The 21,220-nt window shown below is 44.3% G+C and overlaps 1 protein-coding gene across 2 annotated transcripts in view; it reads right to left on the reverse strand.

Annotated features, from left to right (window-relative positions):
* PLCE1 (phospholipase C epsilon 1) overlaps window positions 1–21,220 on the reverse strand; it is a 317,614-nt gene that overhangs the window by 181,744 nt on the left and 114,650 nt on the right. The window lies entirely within an intron of this gene.

Raw genomic sequence — 21,220 nt, forward strand, 5'->3', positions numbered from 1 at the left:
ATTGTTCCCATGAACAAACCACAGTGTAATGAAAACTTCTCTTATTTGTGTAAATTTTAGTTGTTTCCAGTTTTCCACTATTATAAAAGCTGTTGTGATATTCACATTTATACATAACACTTTTTCTACATGGGTGGTTATTTCCTGGATGAATTTTAGAATGGGTCTATACTCGTTACATAATTTTTGAAATGCAAACGGGTTTTGTCAAAGGATTCTATCTAATATCAAAAGTCACGTGAAATGTTCCCCTGGATCCCGGCTCTACGCTGGTCTGAAAACATACTCCAAGCCTGCAACTTAAAGTGTCTCCATTTGAGGGCTTCCCTGGTGGCGCAGTTGTTGAGAGTCCGCCTGCTGATACAGGGGACACGGGTTCCTGCCCCAGTCCAGGAAGATCCCATATGGCGTGGAGCAGCTGGGCCCGTGAACCATGGCCGCTGAGCCTGTGCGTCCGGAGCCTGTGCTCCGCAATGGGAGAGGCCACAACAGTGAGAGGCCTGTGTACCGCAAAAAAAAAAAAAAAAAAAAGGTGTCTCCATTTGAGGAACTTCAAAGGAGCCAGCAAAAAAAGAATCCATCCCAGAACTTTGAATAGAGTGCTGGAGTGGATCATGAGAACAAGAATGAAAGGTCTTGTGATTTTTGGCACAAAGAGACATAACTAATATGCTCTTAAGATGGAAGGATTTGCTGGTTACAGAGGCAAAATGATTTTACTTAGAATGTCTTTCTTATAAGCATAAGGCCATTTTCTATTTATTAAAGCAGCTTAGGTTAAAACTTTTATTTTTATTTATTTTTTGGTTGTATTTTCTCTTTATCTCAGGTATTTTGGCCTTTGGGAATGCAAAATTTTGAAAAACATCTTAACAGCTGTTGTTGGGATAAATTCAGAACATTTTGAAACAAGAATAGGTCAAAGATAAAAAAATTTTTTCATAAAGGCCCAGTTTTCCTCAGTTTTAGCAGCTGATTAGAGTATGGCTACAGAGAAGTAGAAGTTAAACTCTCACTTTCTTCCTGATCCCAGATTTAAAGGAAAATCTACAAGTATATATAAAGCAAAGCAATATGTCTTTTTCTTTAAATTGGAGTATAGTTGACTTGCAATGTTGTACCAAAGCAATATGTCTTGATGTGTAAACTCAGTGATGGCAGGGAATGGTAAGAGTTGGGAATCAGAGGACTTGTGTTTCTACTCCTCTATGCAACTAGGAAGCCCCCGGCTTTGTCACTGACATTTGAAGGGCTCAATTTCAAAAAAGGAAGCCTATCAAATATGAAACAGCATATGTGAAGTGCTTTTGGAGATACAGTGTACTTCTCTACATGCAATAACAGTATGAAGAGGGTTGTTACTGTGTATTCCCGTGTATTGTGTATTGTCCTTTATGATGTCAATGCAAGTATGGTCAAGGACAGGAAAGTCAGTGTTGATCAGGCGAGCTGTGGGACTGGAAAGAAGCAGGAAGATGTCTGGGGCGAGAATCAGTGGTTCAGAATCAGGTATCATGGCAGGAGTCAAATTCTCTTCCAAGTCACAGGTCTAGGAACCAGGATATTAGCAATGATGATGGGAGGCATAAAAACGACATACGTCAGCAGCAACTATGACCACTGATACCACCACCTGAGAGTTTACCTCATTGTAGGTGCTCTGCTAAGTGCTTTACTTGCATTATCTCAGTCAATCCCATTATCTTAGCCACCCAATAGGAGTAGTTACGGAGACATACACAAGACAGACGTTCAGAGTAATATAAAATCTTACAGCTGCAAAATGGCCAAGCAGAGATTTCAACCCCTGTCTTCTGGCTCAGAGCCCAAAGGAAAGATCAGGCAAGAGTAGGAGTTAAACAGGGAGCTCAGGGACAGCACAAAGGAGGCATGAACCTGCGAGCCAGGCTGAGGCTGAGGCTGAGGCCTCCCTGACTCTTCCTCCTGGGAAAACAGCAGGTAAAGCTCCTGGAGGCACCATGGGTGCAGCTGAGCTCAGACCCTGCCTGGGGCAGAGTGGGGTGGGGACCAGGAGGTCTTACAAATGGACTGGCAGTGTTCCTCCAGTAACAGGGAACAGTTCTTGCTGCTGCATGTGCCCTCTCTTCCCTGCCCTCCCCATGACTGGGGTCAGGAATGGACCACGAGGCCAGCAGGCCTTGGCCTGTGCTATGGAGAGAAGCAATGGTGGAGCCTTGGTCCACAGACAAAATCAGCCACAGTGGGTTAGCCTCACAGTTCATTCAGCCCAGAGCTCATCTCCAATAGTGAAATCAAGTGCAATGACTTATGAACTGTTTTTTGTTTTTTTTAAGATTTAATTTTATTTATTTTTGGCTGTGTTGGGTCTTCGTTGCTGCGTGCGGGCTTTCTCTAGTTGTGGTGAGCGGGGGCTACTCTTCGTTGCAGTGCACGGGCTTCTCATTGTGGTGGCTTCTCTTGTTGCGGAGCATGGGTTCTAGGTGTGTGGGCTTCAGTAGTTGTGGCACGCGGGCTCAGTAGTTGTGGCTTGCGGGCTCTAGAGCGCAGGCTCAGTAGTTGTGGCTCACGGGCTTAGTTGCTCCGTGGCATGTGGGATCTTCCCAGACCAGGGATGGAACCCATGTCCCCTGCATTGGCAGACGGATTCTTATCTACTGTGCCACCAGGGAAGTCCACAAAAAGTATTTTCAAGAGAAATCTCATGTAGAAGCCCAGAATTTATAAAAGATAAGAAGTAGAGCGATTCTGGTTTAAAGAGAGATGAAGGAAGCCCAGAATGGTCTCCTTTCACCCATCCCCAACCTAAACACTTTCATGGACATTGGGCCAAAAGCATGTTTGGACCCCTTGACACCAACAGGAATGACATGGACCGCAAATATTCTAACTTTCTTTAGAAAACCAGTAGCAATGCATTACCATGTAGTTTCCTAAAACCTTTTAAAAAATCTATTCTTCCATCTGCACCACAGTTGTGGCTACAGAGTCCACTACTTCCTTGCCACTTTCGGAAGTACTTTTCTCTTGTCCCAGGCTCGCTCTGCTCTAACCTCAAGGGCTATCTTCTCTTCTTCTTAGTAGTTACACTAGGAAGTCTATGTATGATTTTAGAAACTTTGTTCACCTCCTCCTCCTCTTTCCAGACAGAACATTCCTAAGCTGTTTAGTCTGTTCTCACTGGAGGATTAAATGCAATAATATATGTAAAGCACCAAGCAAAAGAGGTAGCATAAAGGAGAGGTTCAGGAAGCATCATGCCTTTATCCCTCCTTTTCCATCTCCTTCATCACTTAAAAGGCTCTTCTCTAGTTTTGCCTTACACTGTAACCCTTTGCTCCTTTCTTAATCATAGTCATTGCTGTGCTCCAAATAAGGCTGGGCAAGATAACAATGACATCTTTACCTACACAACCAAATACTGATACCGCAAGACTGTCAGCATCAAGCCCAGCCTGCACCACGTGACCTGTCATCGCAGCCAGGAACACAGAGTTCACTCTTCTCTACGTAGCCTCCAAGTTCCCTGATAGGAAAATTGTAACAAAGAAACCCTGGCCTGAATGAGGGTCTATATTTTGTGTTGCATAACCGAGAGAGTGAGGGAGGGAGAGAGAAAAAGACAGATAGACAGAGACAGAGACAGAGAGAACCCACACAGGTGAGAAGTGAGGGATCAGGGAGGGTTTGATTATAGCCAAACAATGTTGGAAGAAGAAATAACTTCCTTTTGCCGAAAGACAGACACGAGGAGCAGGGAACAGGAGTTCTCAGAGGACCGGAACTGTTAGGAAGGGAGCTAGGGCTCACTTCCTGAACTTGTATACGGAGGTAAGGAAAATCAGGGGGAACTTCAAGACATTACTGGCAGGAGGATAAATTGACACAACTTTTGCAGAGGACCATTTATCAATATCCACGGTTGTAAGTGTATATACCCTAAGATTCAGCAACCACATTTTTAGGACTCTGAACTTGTAGAGATATTAACATTGCACAGATAGATGTACAGTGATGTTCATTCCAGCACTGTTCCTTTTCTAAGGAAGTGTTCATCAGCAGTGACCGATTAAATAAATTATGGTGTATCCATACAATGGAATAGTAGGTAATAGTGAAAAGGAGGGAGGTAGCAATATATGTACTAACATGAAAAAATCTCAAAACTACAACAGATGAAAAAGACAAGTTGTAATACGTATAATAGGACCCACTTTCAGTTTTAAAATTATATAACTAGTCACATAAACATAAGAAAGCCACCTGGAAGGATACACATGGATTATCTCAAGTTTTTGGAGAGAAGGACAATTGTCACTTTTTACTTTAGGTATTTCTAGATTGTTGGAATTTGTAATGAAAAATAAACAGGAGAGCTAGCTAGAGCACAGTGGTTATGTGCATGGGCTGTGAAGCCATATTACCCAAGTTTGAATCCCAGCTCTGCCTTGTCCTAGAAGTGACAGGTAATTTAACCTCTCTGTGACTCAGTTTCCTCATCTGTAAAATGTCATTAATGATAGTACTCATAAGGTTGTTGTGCCAATTAAATGAATTAATACACATAAAGAGGTTAGAAAAGGCCTGGCATATAGGGAACACTCCATAAATTGTTGGCCTAAAAGAATACCTTTTTTTGTCGTTTTTTAAATTACCAGAGGATAGAAGGGGAAAGGTGGGAAAAGATTAGTGCCAGATAATAAAAGGCCTTAAACATTAGGCTAAGGAATGAGAATTAATTTATTCAGTAGGAAATGAGGAGCCATTTATTCATTGAATAAATATTTATTGTGTGGGGCTTCCCTGGTGGCGCAGTGGTTGAGAATTTGTCTGCTAATGCAGGGGACACGGGTTCATGCCCTGGTCTGGGAAGATCCCACATGCCGCAGAGCAACTGGGCCCGTGAGCCACAACTACTGAGCCTGCGCGTCTGGAGCCTGTGCTCCGCAACAAGAGAGGCCACGATAGTGAGAGGCCCGCGCACTGCGATGAAGAGTGGCCCCCGCTTGCCACAACTAGAGAAAGCCCTCGCACAGAAACGAAGACCCAACACAGCCAAAAACATAAATAAATAAACAAATGTGGGGTTTAAAAAAAAAAAAAAAGAATTTAAAATTAATCAATACAATCATAAATAGCATGTAGGTCAAATAATAAAGCATAATTAAAATTAAAAAAATATTTTAAAAAAAATATTTATTGTGTGCCTTTTACGTGCTAGATACTGTTCCAGATGGTTGGGACACATCAGTGAATGAAACGAACAACGATATTTTAGAAAAGGTCTGATGTAATCAAGATTGGCCTTTTGGGTATGATAGTTACATGTCTTAAAAGTGTTTTGTGTGTGTTTGTGGGGGGAGGTGACCAGGAAGACTAGGGCTGTCAGTGAGAAGGCCAACACATTATTCGGGCAATGAAGGCCTGATGCACGAAAGGGACCCCAGGCCCGAAGCCTGGAAGAGGTATCCAAGGCCTCAGAGAAGATAGGCAATCCCTAGTGTTGGCAAGGTGGTGAGGCTGGCAGTCAGGCAGGGAGCTGTGGTGGGCCAGAGAACCTCCGAACATCAGCTTTTTAGAGTTTATCTCAGCATCGACCAACTCAGTTGGCCTGCAGTCAGACCACCTGGTTCCAGTCTCATGCTTACCACCACTGACTGACCAGAGGGGCTCTGGAGAACAAAACTTCTCTGGGCCTCAGAATCCTCATATAAAATGAGGGTCACCCTAGATGATCTCCAGGGCCCCTTTCGACTCTAACATTCTATAGCTTTCATATCCCAAAGAGGCAAATGAATGGGACTTCCTTTCCTATTACCAGTGTATTATATACCAGAGTCAAGAGAAACCATTAAAACACAGGATTCAGATGTGCAGGATAATGTGTGAGAAGATTGTTTACATTCATTTCCTTTTTGAGAAAGCACGTATTGAATTTGAAGCCAAATGTATGTGTCAAGGTCTGAAAATGGGTTACTCCAATAATTTCTTTCCATACATGCAGCTGTTCTAAAGCATAAACCACACTCGTTCAGTAAAACCATCATCTGTTCTATAAAGAATATAAGCGTTCATCTGGCCCTTATTTTTAGAGTAAGAGGTCAAAGGCACAAGGGGTGAGATGTAGTTGAGACCACTGTGCCAGATGCAGACAGGGGCTGGAGGCCAATTATAAATCGTAATATCTGAACTTGTGGGTATTTCAATAAGATGGCTTAGAAGATCAAAAGAAATGAATTACTGAATATCAGAGTGGCCAAACAGAAGCTGCAAAAAAGCCCATGTTTCATTCATTCAACAGACTGCTCTCACAAAATAAATCACCAGAATAAACAGATTCTGACTCATTTCCCATTGCTTGTTGGAGTTTGGTTCTTTTTTCCTCCAGGGTCATGGACTGTGTGAACTTCAGGCTTACTCTCTGTGTGAGAAAAGCCCTGTATGAGGATAATCGACCCTATGTTAGAAAAAACTGTAACCTTCTACTACCCACAAGTAACGGGCACCAAAGCCAGGCTGCCTGAGCCTTGATCCCAGCCCTGCCAACCCCCAGCTAAGTGACTTCAGGCAAATGACTACTAGGCTCCGTCCTGCCTCAGTTTCCCCCTCACAGGGTTGCGATAAGGATGTGAACAGGGCCTGCTGTACAGTAAGCACTATGTACGCATTTATAAAATAAATCTTAGTTGCTAGAGACAACACAAGGCAGCTGAGAGAAGCGCACACCGACTGTCTTAAAGGATGCTTCCTCTCCACTCATGCTACTCACTCATAAAAGTACTATGGAAAGCCATGCATTAGACAAGACAGGGATCAGCTAGCTGTTCTTCATTTTTACTTCGAAAGGGCTGGGAGGAATTTACATGGAAAAACCTTCTGCCAGGACTGCTGAAATCAAAATGACGCTTCTCTTTAAAAAGGAGATATGAGTTTGTTGGTAGAGATGAAATTAGAATGCCTTGGCATGGTGCCCGCCAGCCTGAGTCTGTAATTTCAACCGTTTGCTTGAGTTATTTGAACCCATTTTATTCTTAGCTGTCCTGCTGCGTGAGTGATTGAGTTGTGTGTGTGTGTGTGTGTGTGTGTGTGTGTGTGTGTGTGTGTGTGCGCGCGCGCGCACGCGCACATGCATGATAGGGGGAAGGACTATAGTCAGATGAGACAAGCTGCTTGGGTGCTTGAGTCTGGGTCATTTCAGCTCCAACACTTAGAGTTGTTACCTACAATAAAGTAATTTCTTGAGCCTCCATTACTGGAACTGAAGAACAGTCTTGAAAACTGGTCTTGGGGGCGCTATTTTCTGCAGCAGGGCCTATTATAAAAAGTGGCTGGGATAATTTGTTTTCCTAAGGATTGCCCCGTGCAGGCCAGCCAGAGGGCTGCTGCTGCCACTCCACGGTCTAAGACATGACCTCAGGGTGTCTGGTGGCATAAGTAATTAAGAGCAAACCTTGGATTCACGCCCTAGTTGAAGCCCCAACTTTGCTGCTTCTTATCTTGTGACCTTGAAAAAATATCTGAACCTCTCTTAGCCTCAGTTTGCCTATCTATAAAATGGTGATAATAATAATAACAGGATCTATCTTATCAGGTGGTTGTGAAGAATAAATGAGAATACTCAAGAAGCACTCAGCAGGGTGCCTGGCAGTCAGCGCTCTTTAAACCAGGGGTCCCCAAGCCCCAGGGACCAGTACTGGTCCGCGGCCTGTTAGGAACCAGACTGCACAGCAGAAGGTGAGCGGCGGGCTAGCGAGCGAAGCTTCATCTGCCGCCCCCCATCGCTCTCATTACCGCCTGAGCCATCACCCCCCCTCACCCCCACCCCCGTCCATGGAAAAACTGTCTTCCACGAAACTAGTCCCTGGTGCCAAAAAGGTTGGGGACCGCTGCTTTAAACAGCTGATTTCACAAGGATATCTGTTCTTGTCCCCGAGTGCCCCAGTGAGATCTTAGGTGTATTCATCTTTGCATTGTGATGGGCACTTTATTAGCTGGTTTATATATTTGCTTTTAAAATCTCCAGTGAGAACTCTTTTAAAATGTGCCTGCTTCACTGTTTTTCTTCTTTGTATTTTTTTTTTTTAATTTCAAAACAAACTAGCTATTTTAAAATGTGCCTGAGTCGTTGCCTATTATTCATCAGAAGAGATTCCAGGGCTCTTTGTAGGAAGGATTTCATGTCGGGATGCTTTGGTCAATGAGCTGCCTGTCCTGTTTTTCTTCCCCAGGGCAGCCCCTGCAATGAGTGGGGCTTCCAGTACCTCCCTCTGAGGTGGCAGAATGGAGGCCCTGGGAGCTCAGCTCAGGGTAATGGGGCAGAGGATCAGTCAAGAGAGCCGGTGCAGAAGTTCTGGCCGTGGCCCTTCCCATAACTAGCTGTGTGACCTTGGACAGGTCACTTAAATTCCCCAGACTGTATTGTCTTTATCTGTGATATGAGAGGGCTAGAAGTGGACAAAAATTTAAAAAAGGAACACAATTCCCCCAGGAGGATAGACGGTATAAACACTGTGCCCTTCACTAGTTATCAAAGAAATGAAAATTATAGGAATACAAAGAGAGCATTTTTTTTGGCCGTGCCACACGGCATGCAGGATCTTAGTTCCCGGACCAGGGATCGAACCTGTGCCCCTGCAGTGGAAGCGCGGACTCTTAACCACTGGACTGCCAGGGAACTTCCAAAGACAACGTTTTTAACACTATTAAAATAAAAATTTTAAAACAATATTGCTTATTTTTTTGCATTACTGGAACATGGCACATTGGTACAACTGTTTGGGACTGGAAAAAATTCATATTGTGTCTCATGAAAGAGAAGGAGGAAAACTCAGGTGTGAATCCTCATCTCTGCAACTCACTAGTTTTGAGGCTTAATCTCTTTGGGATTCCATTGCCTCACTGGAGGAAAAATGGGTAAAATGGGGATAATAAAGATAATGGCTACTTGCTGGGTCGTTGGGAGGTTTGGAACTAATGTAGATAACAGACCTAGCTTAATGTTTAATAACAGACGCTGCTACTGCTTTGAGTACAAAGTTGAAGAAACGATGATGAGGACGCCTGGCTCATATTATAAGGCCACTGGAGAGGAAACCTATTCTCCTCTCCTTCCCTGGACTCCTTGTCAGAATCCGACTTCTCCTCGGCAGGCAGAGCAGATAACGGCTCAGCTGCAGCCCCACGCATCCAGCTTCCTCAGGGATTCTGACCCATGGCCTCAGAGGTCCCCAGACAACTCCAAGTACGTGCCCCACACAATCACGATCTACCAACACACACACACACCACTACGTGTCAGACGCCAGTTCTGCCCGGCTCAGCTGGCACTTAGCTTCGCAAACAGCCTCCGGCCTCTAAGGCCAGACCCCTCTAGCGCCTGCACACAGAGCAGGGAGTGACACCCACCCTCCGCCCCACAACCTCCAAGCAGACACAAGCTGGCGTCTCCTAAGAGCTCAAGCTGTCTGACGCCTGTCTGCAGCCGCCATCACCCTGCACGTCTTCTGTGCCAGCCCGTGGCCACTGTATTTACCAAGAAGCTCACCCACCTGGGGGAGGCCCTTGGTCCCTTTTCTCAAATGCCTACTTGCTTCTGAGGAGCATTTTTCTCTTCTTCCTCAGATTTCTCCCGTGATTCGTTTCTTGTTTTTCGGGAATTCAAGCTCAGCGTTGACTTGAATTGCCACAGAGCCCTTATCTACTCAATATCAAAGATGTCTCTTCTCAAATGTTTCTTTGAATTCTTTCTCAATACCAGGTTCTGTTTCTGTTCCCATTTTGCAACCTAATAAGGACTGAAATCTGTTTTCAGTAGTTGCTTGATTTTTTTTTCTCAGCTTTAAAAATAATTTCAGAGAGCCATGGAACTGAGGCACTGATAGGAACTCATGAATTCTCACTTCATTCATGAAAACACTGAGGGCTCTGGGGCCCAGGTCTGTGGGGGTCACACAGTCACGCAGGAGAGAGAAAGCAGACCACAGACTCCTAGGAAAGGCTCCTTCTACCTCCCAGATTGTCCCATGTCACCTCTCCTTGGTAAACCAGGCCTGGTCCTGCGTGGCAGGACTTCTGACAATGACTGCATTTCTCTCTGTGGAGAGACCAGAGGCGCCTGGCAGCTCTGCAGAAACGGCTCCACCCAGGCATCCCAAATCCATCATCGACTCATTCCTCTCTCTTACTTCCAGGCTTTTGTAAATGCTATTTCCTTTTCTTGGTAACTCTGGCCAAGTCACATTCATTCTCTAGGTGCTTTCTCCGGGAAGCCCTCCCTCTGAGCTGGGTATTGTGCACCAGTCTTGAAACAGATCATTACCTGTTTGTATCCACCTTCCCTGGAGGTGTGCATATAGCATGAGGGCACAGCAGACATGAGTAACTCACACCAAAGTGTTAGTGACCTTTAAAATCTCTCCTACCTGCAGAGACCTAGGCACTGAGCCCTTGAAGCAGGCAAGAGTCCCAAGGACAGTCTATTAAGGCCAAAGGATAAGTGACTTTACAATTTTAGACCGAATGGCCCTCCTCTGAAATCTTCCAGAAATTGTGAATAACCTTCTTACTCAAGCAAATAAGGGGAGCAAAGCACCCAGGCCCAAATGAATTAGGTTCAGAAAAGGTGAACTGACTTGTCCATGATCACACAGCTGTTAAGCGTCAAGGCTTACGTGTGAGCCAAGTGCAGCTTGACTTGATTTCCCAACACCGTGCTGCCTGTGTGAATCTCTTAGTTTCATGTAATTTTCTTCCTTCCAAATGACTGATAAATTCCTCAGAGCCAAGCAAAGGCACTTCCGTCTCCCCTGCAGATCCCACATGGCCTGGCACAGCATCTCAGTACACAACTGGTAAAGAAAGTATATACTTGCTGCCCTTGCTCAGCCTGGCACCCCATTTGCTCTGCAAAACCAGGAAGCATCAGCCATGATGGTGGCAACTCCTAAGACTGAAGAAATACGAGAAAGAAATTCCAGAGTCACCTAACAATTTTATGCCCACTGCATTTGTAGGAAGTAAACCTCAAGTAGTTATTTGACTCTAAAAAAGACTTAATTTTCAACAGGACCATCACCACAGTTTCTTAAATAAGTAAATGGTGTATAAAAAGAGAGAGATCTGCTAGAGATTAAAAGACTCAAGAGACATGTCAATCAAATGTACTATTTGGACTTCATCCAATTCCTGATTCCAAATATCAAATATTAAAAGCCATGTTGGGGACAATCTGGGAAATGTGAATGTAGGCTTATTGTTAAATGTTAATTTAGAATTATTATTTATTTGTTGAGGTATGATAATGTTGTAATTATGTTTTTTAAAAGACTATCTGTAAAAAAAATATAATGAAGTATTTATAGATGAAATGATATAAATCTGGGTTTCCTTTAAGTACTCCAGCAGAAGCGGAAAATACTCCTGGGAGGAGACTGATAAAACAGTACTGGCAAATGTTGATAAATGTTGAAGCAAAGGGATGGGCACATGGGAGTTCAGTGTACTATTTTCATTTTTTATGTGGGTTTGTTTGAAAAGTTACACGAGAAGTTTTTTATTTTTTAAAAAGAATGATTGATGAATCCCCAGCAATCTTCTGTCTTGTTCTACAACTGCTTTTCTTCCTAGAGAGTTCAGTTTCCTCAATGATGTGCAAAAGCCATCCTTTTCGTAATGCTCCCAAACATACTCATACAAGTGAGGTTAAGTACCGTTGTGATGACCGCTCACCTGGGCCATTCTGCCACCCCTTCCCAATCAGCTTGCTCCAAACTGACCTTGTCACCCTCCACCAAGCAAACTCACTGTCTCTGCTATCACAGCTCTACCATTGCTGTTATCTCTTTCCACTGTTCTAGCTAGAGACCTCAATATCGCCTTTGTCTCATTCCTTCCCTTCATCCCTAAACCAGGCAGCCAATGATACTTTGGAACATGACTCAGGCAGACACCCTTCTCCTCCATTCTCACGGCTCCAGCCCTGTCTAAAGCCTCTGAACCTCACTTTTTTTTTTTTTTTTTTTTTGCGTACGCGGGCCTCTCACTGTTGTGGCCTCTCCCGTTGCGGAGCACAGGCTCCGGACACGCAGGCTCAGCGGCCATGGCTCACGGGCCTAGCTGCTCCGCGGCATGTGGGATCTTCCCGGACCGGGGCACGAACCCGCGTCCCCTGCATCGGCAGGTGGACTCTCAACCACTGCGCCACCAGGGAAGCCCTGCACCTCACATTTTGATTGTTGTAGCAACCTCCTGGCAGGCCTCCTTCCTCTGACTTTTCTCCTTTCTGTGCAAAAAGTTGGATTTTCTAAAACTCTAGACTGCCAAGATTAATGCTCTTACTTGGAAATGCCATTTCGAAACCCATCTGTTATGTCCCTGTCCACTAACATAGCCCTCTCAGGAGTTCTTGTGGTCGAGCTCCATCTTACTGCCTTGAGCAGCTCACTGTATGCCTTCTCCAGCTCTTTTAGAATAAATCTGGTTACAGGAAGCCTGGAAGCTCCAACAGGCAGGGGCTTGTCTGTCCACCACTTGTCATGTGCTTGGCACACAGTTGTGGGTGCTCAGTAAATACTGGTTGAATGAATGAATAGATTCATTAATGAACAAACACTGTGAATAAAATCATTGATTTCAATTTTCCCTCCATGTATGAAGTACTCTCTTCGGCATAGGTCCTCATCTTGTCAATATAGTATTCCCCAAACCCATGATAACTAAATCTTCAAGAACCTTTGGTGGGAGGCCTTATTTGAAAATCCAAATAAAAGGTGTTCTAGGGTTTCCCTTTTCTCACATACACATCTAAACAGACCTTAACTGACAAATCAAACAGTCTTAGCTTTACCTCTGCCTACATGTGAATGTGATCTGGCCACCAATGTTTCTGATGTTCAGTTTCCTCATCTGTCAAACGAGGAGGCAGTTGGGTAATCAGTGGGATCCTGTCAGGTATAATCTTCTGGGTACTTTCTTTTATAGAAGCCACAATGCTTTGTGCCTAACATGATGTGTTAGCTGAGTGTTCAGAGAGAGTCCCTCTTTACTATATGTTCCAGCTGTTTGCCTGACAGGGAAACCAGACTTGCTGATACGAAGTTCCTGTCTGGAGCTCACCTCCTGATGGAGTTTCTTTCATTCCCTTGTTCAGTACACACGTATTAAGTTCCTACTATGAGCCAATTCAATGGTAATTTGTCCCTCCTAGTGCTGACAGAGTACCTCTTGACAGTGGTAGCTTATGCAACTTTTCAGTCTGCCTTTACAGCCATTATGTTATTCCAAACCCAGGGCAACCAGTGGTAGGGGTTATGGTTGGCTCATCATTTTGCTGGATAAGCAGCACACTCAAGATCACACGGCTAGTGAAAGGCAGAGGTACCCAGAATCTAGGTCTGCTAAATCCTGGCCCTGGCCTCTTTAGCATCATTCCATGCTGCCCATGGGAGCAGTAACCGGGACAGCTGGGAGGGTGAAGAGAACCGGGGTTCCTGCTTGTAACGCTATCTCAGCAACCTGTGAATGAAACAATGAAGTGATGGCCCAAATAAGGATAAATCTGGATCACAAGAAGCCCCCAAGAACAGCTGGAGATGACAGCCTCACTTTTAGTCCTAGAGGTAACTCAAGTCCCAGATCTGCCTTGCAGCCTGAGAAGACCCTGACCAGTCTGTCTTAATGGTATGGGAGCTGGGCCACAGCAAGGCCCATGGCCTGGGTAGTTTCTCCAGAATATGGAAATAGAAGAAACATGGGCTCCGAGTCTAACAGGTGGGCTGAAATCCCACCTGTACCCCTTAGTAGCTGTGTGGAATCAGTCCTGTTACTCATCTGTAAAATGAGGATGATACCACCCACTAAGCAGGGTTTTCTGAGAGGATCAGAGGAAATATCCTACATGAAAGCAGCTAGTATGGTGCCAGACCTGATTACCTCCCTTTCCCCTCACTTCTAGTACCTGTCGCTCCTCTCCTAGGCAGCCCTGTGGTGGTGGCACATAGCAAGTGCTCAGTGTCAATTACTGCTGTTAAGGAATGGAAGAGCCCACGAGGTACAGCAGTGATAAAGGAGCCCACAGGAGAAGCGGGCTGCAGAGGGGCTGGGGCCAAAGCAAAGACACAGACTGCATCTTCCTCGAAGATATGTGAACCCTCGGGGAGATGCAGCAGGTGGCTCATAGCCCTTTCCCAGCAGAAATCAAAACCATTCTCTCTAGAAAAGAATCAGTTACAGAGAGGGTAGAATGAAGACAGGGGCATTTGAAAGGTGATTAAAACATATTTTTTGTTAAACAGTTGCTGGAACAGTCTACAGTTATTAGCAATTGGAAACAACTCCTGAGGTAGCCATGTGAGAAAAAAAAGTTTTCTGCTAACAACTTTTGAATCTTTCTCTAATTTGATTAGAATTAGCTAATCAAAAATAGACATTAGAGGGCTTCCCTGGTGGCGCAGTGGTTGAGAGTCTGCCTGCCGATGCAGGGGACACGGGTTCGTGCCCCGGTCCAGGAAGATCTCACATGCCGCGGAGCGGCTGGGCCCGTGAGCCATGGCCGCTGAGCCTGCGCGTCCGGAGCCTGTGCTCCGCAACGGGAGAGGCCACGACAGTGAGAGGCCCGCATACCGCAAAAAAAAAAAAAAAAAATAGACATTAGAGCTGAAAGGGGCAATTAGAATTCTATGGAAAATTCACCAGGAAGGGGACTGGATACCCATTTCTTCCCTTGCACCTGAGACCACTAGGCTAAGCATCTCTAAACCAATATGGTTCCTTACTCGGGGGCAGTTGCTTGCGTGTAAGCACAGCATCCAAAAGGGATTAACCTGCTGGTGGACCCTGGGTGTGAAACGCTGTCTCTTGGGCATTGATAAAGTTGTGCACTAAAAGGAGTGTCTACCACCCATGAGTAACCACCCTGCTGGCCTCCCTCTTGTCTCTAGACCTGGCTATTCCCTCGGCCTGGAGCACTTCCCTTCCTGACCCTCCTTCTCCAAACCTTCACCCTGCAAAGTCTCCTTCACCCTTCACCCTACTCACCCTGCAAAGTCTCCTCTTGATATGACTTCTTCCAGGAAGCCTCCCCTCCCTGCCAAGTCTGGGTTAAGGGGACCTACCAAGAGCTCCCATAACCACCTGTTCTTTCTCCATTCAGACACTTATACGCTACTGCAGGGATTCTCAGCAGGGATGATTCTGCTTCCAGGGGACATTTGGCAATATCTGCAAACACTTTTGGTTGTCAAGACTGTGTATGAGAGAGGATGCTACTGTCATCTAATGCTGCTAAGCAACCTGCAATGTATAGGACCATCCTCACAACAAAGAACTGTCCAGCCCGAAATGTCACTAGCGCTGAGGGTGAGAGACACTGCTCTAGTGTGATTGCTTACCCGTTTACCTTTCTCACAGTGGTGGTCTCATTCATATCCTCAGTAAGATGCCTGGCACACTGTACTCAAAAAAGACCTATTAAATGACTGACTGACTTTCACCCCAGCTCCCATCTCTTGTTTACTCCTGCTTGCTTAAACGCTGACAAACTCCCTATACTGGACTGTCTCACCTGGCACAAATTCTGACTGTGTTTTGACTCTGGCCAGCCCCCCAACCGGGCCCATTCTACTCCTGCCCTATGCACTACAGAACTAGGGCTACCTGCAGCAAAGCAGAGAACAGGGCATCTGGACTAGCCATTGAGCAGGGCTAGACAAAGTCAAGACCATGAGGAAGGGAAGAAGGCCTGAGCCAGCTGGGAGCAGGGCCAGAGCACCAGGCAAATCGGGCAGCTGGACTGTGCAGTTAGGGGCTCAAAAGCTGATTAGTTTCCAAATCCTCCACATGCCTTTAATTAATGGACAGTAAGCGTCCGTTTCCGAGGCTGCAGGAATCTTCTTCCCCTTAAGTGAAGCAGAACCGTATGATGAATACTTTCTCAAAACCCTGAATCACTGCCCATTTGTTTCTTTGTGCTTTTGCTACTGAGCTCACATGAATAATTATAAGCTTATTTTTCATGATCGTAAGGGGCTGGGTAATTCTCAACAATTTTAAGAATGAAATGTTCACAAAGACTTTCAAGACCGTGACACAACAAGGTTTGAGAATTCAAAATCACTGCTGTCTTTATTTTCTTATTTGATTTATTATATTTCATATTTTACATATATCTATTATAATTTATGTTCAAATGAAGTAGTAAAGAGAGATGAAGCCAGGCAACTTTTCCAGACAACAAAGGTTTAGGAGATTGCTGGGTTTTTGAAGCTAAAGCCCCACGATTTCACCTTTGAATTCCTTTAGAACTCTTGGATGAATGCCGAGCTGTCCCCATGATTTATCCACATCCAGTTTGTCAACTAGGTCTAGAACATTCTGTGCATCTACCACTACTTGATCTAGTACCTCTGCTTCTAAAGATGATTTAAGAGTGTTATTCGGTTTGATATATTTTTCTGAAAAGATCAAGGCAAATAATTTATTATGCCTGCTAGCTCCTTTTTATACATCCGAAGGAGTGTTCCTGTAATCTACAAAGGTTCTACCGGGTCTTTGGCTGGCTCCTTCATTCAATTACTTTAAAAGGCCTTCTTATTCTTGCTTTAATGTCTGTTTCTTACAGGATGCTCCTTCAATTATATGTGGATCTTTTTCCTGGGCTTCCCAGGTAGATTTCCCTGTTCTCCTCTCAATTAACTTTCTATTTTTCCTGAAGACATCTGTTTCTTGGGAAGGTGTCTCTGCCTTGAGCAATCCTCTCTGAGCTGCATCTGTAAACAGAGATTATTATCCCAACCTCCAGGGCTATGAGAGTCAAATGAAGTAAGGCACATAGAGGGTTTTGCCTGATGCCTGGCACACAGTAAATGTCTAGCAAACAGTTATTTATTCTTATCATCCTATAGCCAAAGAAGACGGCGTAGGAAAAGGAAGCTAGTTCTTCTCAACCCAACCCACCAAATGTTTTTTTTTTAATCTTGTCATACTTTGTGCTTCCCCAAAGGTGTTGGTAATGTTTTTAAAAAAATCACTTGGCAAGAGTTTTGAGGTTTATGACAATTGTTTCATAATTACTATTCGCGTCTTTCTCAATTCTCCTGTTATGTATACATCATCTTGATTTTCCAAACTTGCACCAGACCATTAATCTTAAACTTATTAGGACCATTAAATCACAGTGTTCACACACAATACTTCCTGCACCCTCTATGGTGTTTCTCTTCCTTTCCTTCTATAAAATCATTAGTACAGGAAATGATCATTTGTCCTAATTCATCCCAGGGAGGTATTTTGCCAATCTACAAGTGAGTAAACACCCTCATTATTACTAATTGGCCTGATTTTTTTAGCTCAGCCAGTCCTATTCCAGTCTCCAACTCAATCTCATTATCCTTGTCAGGTGGCCTATGACCCCTTTCTACTGCTATATTTTCATTAACTGTTGGCTATTTCCACCCACTAGGCATTTCCTGATGGCATTTTTATGCTGAGGCTCCTTGGATTTCTCCACCACTCTGACAATCTGTTTCATGACCCTGGTCTCTTACCCTTCTTTGCCAAATGTCTCAAGAGAGCCTTTGGTTTCTGAGAAACTCAACAGCTTTCTGTCCTGCTCTTACTAGGACCCTAAAACTCCACCTGTGTCATGGATGCTCCGTACTACAGCTATCTCTCTATCGTCTGTCTCTCATCTATCTATCTATCTATCTATCTATCTATCTATCTATCTATCTGTGACTATGGCTCAGCAATGATCACAAAAGGTTCTGATCTTCAGCGTCTTTCTCAGCTTCCCAAATTAGCCTTCAGAACCTTCCTATTGTATGCTCCCAAGTTGTGGTATCGGGACCCAAAAGGAGAGTTGGGCATGCATGGGACAGCTTCTGTCCTATTGATTTCCTATCTCTCTTGCATTGTTTTTCACCAGAAGGTCTTCACCCGATTAGCGCCAGTGGATAATGACTCCCTTTGCCAACTGTTGCAAAGTGGTTCTGGAATGCCCCGAGGCTTCCCCGTGTCCTGCACTTGCCTAAGCCTGCAGTGGTTGCCACAGTTCGTTCCTCATGGGTATGATGGGCTGACCCTGTTGGATTCCTATGGACCCCAATGGAGAAATCACTGAACAGACACAGCTTCTGGCAAAACCCCTTTCCACTCCCCCCACCCTGCCACACACATACACCTGATGCTTCTCCGTATATCTTCATGTTGCAGGTGAGAATGTGGAAATTATTAGTATTAGATGTCTAAGCAGTTTGAAGTCAATTGGCATCTGGTGGCAAAGCAAGTCAGGGTGTGAAATGAACATTAACTAAAACACAGTAGGTGTTTTACCTTTTTGTTCTTCTTGCAGCAATAGCTCCTTTGGGAAGTAGCAGAAGTGGGTGCCAGAGACAAGTGCTTATATATTATTATCCAACCATGTCGCACTGTCACCGCGGGGACTGGGGCCCACATGTATGGGAAAGCTCCTTGTGAATGGAACAGTGATGGACTATCAGAGTTGTATCACCTGCTCCTGAACAGCAAACTCCTTGAGGGCAAGAACTATGTTTCACACCCTCCTGGGTATCCCTTACAGTCCTAATATTATGACTTGCACTGAGTAACTGTTTTTTTTTTTTTTTTTTTTGCGGTACGCGGGCCTCTCACTGTTGTAGCCTCTCCCTTTGCGGAGCACAGGCTCCAGACGCGCAGGCTCAGCGGCCATGGCTCACGGGCCCAGCCGCTCCGCGGCATGTGGGATCTTCCCAGACCAGGGCATGAACCCACGTCCCCTGCATCGGCAGGTGGACTCTCAACCACTGCGCCACCAGGGAAGCCCTGAGTAACTGTTTAATTCAACAGAACATGAACTGGAAGGGATACATTCATACACTCAGTCATCACTAAGAGCCTACCATGTGGGTCATACATCATAGTCCTCCCATTCTCCCCTTCTCCATCCCCATCCTGGGTTATTCACCTCCTTTCCCAAGAATCTCTACTATACCCAAAGCCTCATAAAGGCAAGGACCATGTCTGTCCAGCTCACTGCTGTATCTCAGGGCACAGCAGTGTGTGGCACATAAGGCCACATGGAATGAGCCAATACATCAATGAGAACAAATCTGTTTACAACTCGGGCTGGTGTCATGGGAAACACTCTGCCCAATACCAAAGCGTGACCTGGGCTCTTTTGTGTCAAGTAGATCTACGTGTGTCACTTGCCATAGGACAGAGCAGATGTGGTGACACTCATGGGTAAACTGAGGTGAGCGGGGGCAGAGACAGGTCATTTTTCCAGCATGTGTGTGTGTGTATATATCTACATATATATAAGTACAATAAATGTTTTAAAAATCACAACCTAGAAAAAGATACTTTTGGTGGAGGCTGTGCTCACTTTAGTTGATGGCACTGTTTCAGATCATACAATAGTTGAGGCTGGAACTTACAGCTGCCCACCTGTAACGCAATGCCCTTCACTCTGTGTGTACATCACACACCACAGTTATTCACACAGAATGCTTGTCCCCATCACTACCCTTCTCTCCACCCCAATTCTGATTACAGGTATGTGATTTTATTTTATGGTTCTCTGCCAGTGGGTTACTGTGGCTATTCATTTCAGCTGCAGCCATTCTGAATACTAGAGAAGAGAAAGTGAAAAATGAAAGCAGAAGAAGGAGACCTTCACTTTAAGCCAGCACGATTCAAAGTGTGGTCCCGGCAGGTGGCGTCAGCACCTGGGAAACTGCTAGAAATGCAGATTTGGGGGTCCAACCCTAGTCTTCTAGAACCAGCATCTTCAGGGTGGAGCCCAGGAAGGAAGCCGTGTTTTATCCAGCTCTGCAGGTGCTGCTTATGCTTGAAAAGTGTGGCTCGAAAGCACTGTTAGCTGTTTTACAGAATTCTCTCTGACATTGCCTAGGGGAGAACTGGGGGTCAGGAGTCCACAGAGGAGGCTTTTCGTTATTTACACCTTTTTATACCATTTGAATTTTTTTCAGCCACACGCATGTCTTACTATTTCAATAGAGTTAAAAACAACAAATAAATGGAATCTTTATCAAGAGCACACCAAGAGGGAAAGGATAATTCTTGGCAACCTTCTAGGACGTTCCTGGTAATTATTCTCCAAATGTTTACCTGGACAATTTCCCCTCTCTCCTAAATGACAGGTAAGAAAGTAGAATGAGGATAAGGTAATATATGACAAAATCATATGTTGTTTTCTTAACAAAAATATAACAAATATATTTTGTTTAATATTTCTAAAAATATTAGAGGACTAAGGATATCCCTTAAGAAGATATCAATATGACCATGAAAATGTCAAGTCAGGACGACATCAAGTTTCCCCATTTCCACACTATACAGCATGATTTTTTTAAAACCTCAATTATGGAAAGTATTTATAACAATAGCGTGTCTACATTACCTAATAATCGGAAAAGCATGAACATCTAGATTATCTAATAATCGGAAAAGCATGAACATAACACAATTAAGAGTTTGCATGTTTAATCCTTGGCATGATTCTCTTTTCCTAAAGATTACAGCTGCTCTCACACCTTCTCAAATTGAGTTGTAAGCCTGCCTTATTATTAGCCTTCCCACTACAGGAAAACACAAAATGCTAGAGATTCTACTGCCAGCCTGTCTCCCAAAGGAAGAAACAGAGACCATGTGAACTAAAAGGGCTCACCAAACAAAAACAGTAGGAACAACTGGGTGCAGAGACCTCCTCTCACCCAACCGAAGCTGTAGGGTCGGAGTCCCCTACATTGAATAAAAACATTTGATTTTCAATAAATAGAGACCAAGAGTTCCTATACTGAGCATTTTGTAATAACCTACATGGGAAAAGAATCTGAAAAAGACTACATATAACTGAATCACTTTGCTGTACACTTGAAACTAACACAACATTGTAAATCAACTATACTTCAATTAAAAGTAAATTAAAAAAAAAAAAGAATTCCTGCGTCTATCCTTCTGCCACAACAGCCCCAGGCATTCACTCCTACAAAGACACACACACTCTCACAGTAAACAGGTGTGTCAAATGCCTCCCATCCTCACTTTGACAACTCCACACTACTTTGGAAAGGAAAAATGAGCCTGTGTCAGGAAACTGACACTATTTCTCATGTTATTTTCCACCGTCTACTAGGGGTGTAGAAGGAATAAACACTTAATTGAAAAATTTAATCCTAATACTCATAAAACATCATATGCTCTTGAAAAGGGTTATAGAAATTTG

This window comes from Tursiops truncatus, chromosome 16, assembly GCF_011762595.2.
Source record: "Tursiops truncatus isolate mTurTru1 chromosome 16, mTurTru1.mat.Y, whole genome shotgun sequence".
NCBI classification, from domain to species: Eukaryota; Metazoa; Chordata; class Mammalia; order Artiodactyla; family Delphinidae; genus Tursiops; species Tursiops truncatus.